The following is a 5,000-nucleotide window of genomic DNA, read 5'->3' as shown; positions in this document are numbered from 1 at the left end:
GCTTATTCAGCAAACTTCTGTGAAAAAGGGAAGACACCAAGAAAGAGACATCTAGAGGTGCAGCCTGTGTTGAGGAAAGGCCTGTGTAAACAGACATCTAGAGGTGCAGCCTGTGTTGAGGAAAGGCCTGTGTAAACAGACATCTAGAGGTACAGCCTGTGTTGAGGAAAGGCCTGTGTAAACAGACATCTAGAGGTGCAGCCTGTGTTGAGGAAAGGCCTGTGTAAACAGACATCTAGAGGTGCAGCCCGTGTTGAGGAAAGGCCTGTGTAAACAGACATCTAGAGGTACAGCCTGTGTTGAGGAAAGGCCTGTGTAAACAGACATCTAGAGGTACAGCCTGTGTTGAGGAAAGGCCTGTGTAAACAGACATCTAGAGGTACAGCCTGTGTTGAGGAAAGGCCTGTGTAAACAGACATCTAGAGGTACAGCCTGTGTTGAGGAAAGGCCTGTGTAAACAGACATCTAGAGGTGCAGCCTGTGTTGAGGAAAAGCCTGTGTAAACAGACATCTAGAGGTACAGCCTGTGTTAAGGAAAGGCCTGTGTAAACAGACATCTAGAGGTGCAGCCTGTGAGGAAAGGCCTGTGTAAACAGACATCTAGAGGTGCAGCCTGTGTTGAGGAAAGGCCTGTGTAAACAGACATCTAGAGGTACATCTAGAGGTACAGCCTGTGTTGAGGAAAGGCCTGTGTAAACAGACATCTAGAGGTACAGCCTGTGTTGAGGAAAGGCCTGTGTAAACAGACATCTAGAGGTGCAGCCCGTGTTGAGGAAAGGCCTGTGTAAACAGACATCTAGAGGTACAGCCTGTGTTGAGGAAAGGCCTGTGTAAACAGACATCTAGAGGTACAGCCTGTGTTGAGGAAAGGCCTGTGTAAACAGACATCTAGAGGTACAGCCTGTGTTGAGGAAAGGCCTGTGTAAACAGACATCTAGAGGTACAGCCTGTGTTGAGGAAAGGCCTGTGTAAACAGACATCTAGAGGTACAGCCTGTGTTGAGGAAAGGCCTGTGTAAACAGACATCTAGAGGTACAGCCTGTGTTGAGGAAAGGCTTGTGTAAACAGACATCTAGAGGTACAGCCTGTGTTGAGGAAAGGCCTGTGTAAACAGACATCTAGAGGTGCAGCCTGTGTTGAGGAAAGGCCTGTGTAAACAGACATCTAGAGGTACAGCCTGTGTTGAGGAAAGGCCTGTGTAAACAGACATCTAGAGGTACAGCCTGTGTTGAGGAAAGGCCTGTGTAAACAGACATCTAGAGGTGCAGCCTGTGTTGAGGAAAGGCCTGTGTAAACAGACATCTAGAGGTACAGCCTGTGTTGAGGAAAGGCCTGTGTAAACAGACATCTAGAGGTGCAGCCTGTGTTGAGGAAAGGCCTGTGTAAACAGACATCTAGAGGTACAGCCTGTGTTGAGGAAAGGCCTGTGTAAACAGACATCTAGAGGTACAGCCTGTGTTGAGGAAAGGCTTGTGTAAACAGACATCTAGAGGTGCAGCCTGTGTTGAGGAAAGGCCTGTGTAAACAGACATCTAGAGGTGCAGCCTGTGTTGAGGAAAGGCCTGTGTAAACAGACATCTAGAGGTACAGCCTGTGTTGAGGAAAGGCTTGTGTAAACAGACATCTAGATGTACAGCCTGTGTTGAGGAAAGGCCTGTGTAAACAGACATCTAGAGGTACAGCCTGTGTTGAGGAAAGGCCTGTGTAAACAGACATCTAGAGGTGCAGCCCGTGTTGAGGAAAGGCCTGTGTAAACAGACATCTAGAGGTACAGCCTGTGTTGAGGAAAGGCCTGTGTAAACAGACATCTAGAGGTGCAGCCTGTGTTGAGGAAAGGCCTGTGTAAACAGACATCTAGAGGTACAGCCTGTGTTGAGGAAAGGCCTGTGTAAACAGACATCTAGAGGTGCAGCCTGTGTTGAGGAAAGGCCTGTGTAAACAGACATCTAGAGGTACAGCCTGTGTTGAGGAAAGGCCTGTGTAAACAGACATCTAGAGGTACAGCCTGTGTTGAGGAAAGGCCTGTGTAAACAGACATCTAGAGGTACATCTAGAGGTACAGCCTGTGTTGAGGAAAGGCCTGTGTAAACAGACATCTAGAGGTACAGCCTGTGTTGAGGAAAGGCCTGTGTAAACAGACATCTAGAGGTACAGCCTGTGTTGAGGAAAGGCTTGTGTAAACAGACATCTAGAGGTGCAGCCTGTGTGAGGAAAGGCCTGTGTAAACAGACATCTAGAGGTACAGCCTGTGTTGAGGAAAGGCCTGTGTAAACAGACATCTAGAGGTGCAGCCTGTGTTGAGGAAAGGCCTGTGTAAACAGACATCTAGAGGTGCAGCCTGTGTTGAGGAAAGGCTTGTGTAAACAGACATCTAGAGGTGCAGCCTGTGTTGAGGAAAGGCCTGTGTAAACAGACATCTAGAGGTACAGCCTGTGTTGAGGAAAGGCCTGTGTAAACAGACATCTAGAGGTGCAGCCTGTGTTGAGGAAAGGCCTGTGTAAACAGACATCTAGAGGTACAGCCTGTGTTAAGGAAAGGCCTGTGTAAACAGACATCTAGAGGTACAGCCTGTGTTGAGGAAAGGCCTGTGGTGAAACAGACATCTAGAGGTGCAGCCTGTGTTGAGGAAAGGCCTGTGTAAACAGACATCTAGAGGTACAGCCTGTGTTGAGGAAAGGCCTGTGTAAACAGACATCTAGAGGTGCAGCCTGTGTTGAGGAAAGGCCTGTGTAAACAGACATCTAGAGGTACAGCCTGTGTTGAGGAAAGGCTTGTGTAAACAGACATCTAGGAGGTGCAGCCTGTGTTGAGGAAAGGCCTGTGTAAACAGACATCTAGAGGTACAGCCTGTGTTGAGAAAGGCCTGTGTAAACAGACATCTAAACAGACATCTAGAGGTACAGCCTGTGTTGAGGAAAGGCCTGTGTAAACAGACATCTAGAGGTACAGCCTGTGTTGAGGAAAGGCCTGTGTAAACAGACATCTAGAGGTACAGCCTGTGTTGAGGAAAGGCTTGTGTAAACAGACATCTAGAGGTGCAGCCTGTGTTGAGGAAAGGCCTGTGTAAACAGACATCTAGAGGTACAGCCTGTGTTGAGGAAAGGCTTGTGTAAACAGACATCTAGATGTACAGCCTGTGTTGAGGAAAAAGGCCTGTGTAAACAGACATCTAGAGGTACAGCCTGTGTTGAGGAAAGGCTTGTGTAAACAGACATCTAGAGGTGCAGCCTGTGTTGAGGAAAGGCTTGTGTAAACAGACATCTAGAGGTACAGCCTGTGTTGAGGAAAGGCCTGTGTAAACAGACATCTAGAGGTACAGCCTGTGTTGAGGAAAGGCCTGTGTAAACAGACATCTAGAGGTACAGCCTGTGTTGAGGAAAGGCCTGTGTAAAAACAGACATCTAGAGGTGCAGCCTGTGTTGAGGAAAGGCCTGTGTAAACAGACATCTACATTTACATTTACATTTGGTCATTTAGCAGACGCTCTTATCCAGAGCGACTTACAAATTGGTGCATACACTTTATGACAACCAGTGGAACAGCCACTTGCATCTAAATCTTGTTGGGGGAGAAGGACACTTACCCTTTACTTACCCTATCCTAGGTATTCCTTGAAGAGGTGGGGTTTCAGGTGTCTCCGCTGAAGGTGGTGATTGACTCCGCTGTCCTGGCGTCGTGAGGAGTTTGTTCCACCATTGGGGGCCAGAGCAGCTAACAGTTTTGACTGGGCTGAGCGGGAACTGTACTTCCTCAGTGGTAGGGAGGCGAGCAGGCCAGAGGTGGATGAACGCAGTGCCCTTGTTTGGGTGTGGTAGGGCCTGATCAGAGCCTGAGGTACTGAGGTGCCGAGCTCCTCACAGCCCGCAGGGCGAGCACCATGGTCTTGTGAAGCGGATGCGAGCTTCAACTGGAAGCCAGTGGAGAGAGCGGAGGAGCGGGGGTGACGGAGAGAACTTGGGAAGGTTGAACACCAGACGGGCTGCGGCGTTCTGGATGAGTTGTAGGGGTTTAATGGCACAGGCAGGGAGCCCAGCCAACAGCGAGTTGCAGTAATCAAGACGGGAGATGACAAGTGCCTGGATTAGGACCTGCGCCGCTTCCTGTGTGAGGCAGGGTCGTACTCTGCGGATGTTGTAGAGCATGAACCTACAGGAACGGGACACCGCCTTGATGTTAGTTGAGAACGTCAGGGTGTTGTCCAGGATCACGCCAAGGTTCTTAGCGCTCTGGGAGGAGGACACAATGGAGTTGTCAACCGTGATGGCGAGATCATGGAACGGGCAGTCCTTCCCCGGGAGGAAGAGGAGCTCCGTCTTGCTGAGGTTCAGCTTGAGGTGGTGATCCGTCATCCACACTGATATGTCTGCCAGACATGCAGAGATGCGATTCGCCACCTGGTCATCAGAAGGGGGAAAGGAGAAGATTAATTGTGTGTCGTCTGCATAGCAATGATAGGAGAGACCATGTGAGGTTATGACAGAGCCAAGTGACTTGGTGTATAGCGAGAATAAGAGAGGGCCTAGAACAGAGCCCTGGGGGACACCAGTGGTGAGAGCGCGTGGTGAGGAGACAGATTCTCGCCACGCCACCTGGTAGGAGCGACCTGTCAGGTAGGACGCAATCCAAGCGTGGGCCGCGCCGGAGATGCCCAACTCGGAGAGGGTGGAGAGGAGGATCTGATGGTTCACAGTATCGAAGGCAGCCGATAGGTCTAGAAGGATGAGAGCAGAGGAGAGAGAGTTAGCTTTAGCAGTGCGGAGCGCCTCCGTGATACAGAGAAGAGCAGTCTCAGTTGAATGACTAGTCTTGAAACCTGACTGATTTGGATCAAGAAGGTCATTCTGAGAGAGATAGCGGTAGAGCTGGCCAAGGACGGCACGCTCAAGAGTTTTGGAGAGAAAAGAAAGAAGGGATACTGGTCTGTAGTTGTTGACATCGGAGGGATCGAGTGTAGGTTTTTTCAGAAGGGGTGCAACTCTCGCTCTCTTGAAGACGGAAGG

The 5,000-nt window shown here is 49.8% G+C and overlaps 1 long non-coding RNA gene across 4 annotated transcripts; it reads left to right on the top strand.

The window, feature by feature from the left end:
- The first annotated feature begins 574 nt into the window (after nt 1-574).
- LOC127925244 (uncharacterized) lies at nt 575-3,221 on the top strand. 4 transcript variants are annotated; one of them, XR_008120187.1, is made up of 5 exons: nt 575-710; nt 1,033-1,124; nt 1,171-1,584; nt 2,045-2,194; nt 2,378-2,514. It is a non-coding gene; the product is annotated as an uncharacterized LOC127925244 (long non-coding RNA). The 4 variants fall into 4 exon arrangements; XR_008120188.1 differs by lacking the exon at nt 575-710 and adding an exon at nt 3,176-3,221 and having other exon boundaries at nt 779-1,584; nt 2,378-2,423; XR_008120186.1 differs by lacking the exon at nt 575-710 and having other exon boundaries at nt 779-1,492; nt 1,999-2,194.
- Nucleotides 3,222-5,000: the final 1,779 nt, after the last annotated feature.

This window comes from Oncorhynchus keta, unplaced genomic scaffold (genome assembly GCF_023373465.1).
Source record: "Oncorhynchus keta strain PuntledgeMale-10-30-2019 unplaced genomic scaffold, Oket_V2 Un_contig_5365_pilon_pilon, whole genome shotgun sequence".
NCBI classification, from domain to species: Eukaryota; Metazoa; Chordata; class Actinopteri; order Salmoniformes; family Salmonidae; genus Oncorhynchus; species Oncorhynchus keta.
The sequence above is the reverse complement of the archived record's forward strand: the minus strand, read 5'-3'. Positions and strand labels throughout refer to the sequence as shown.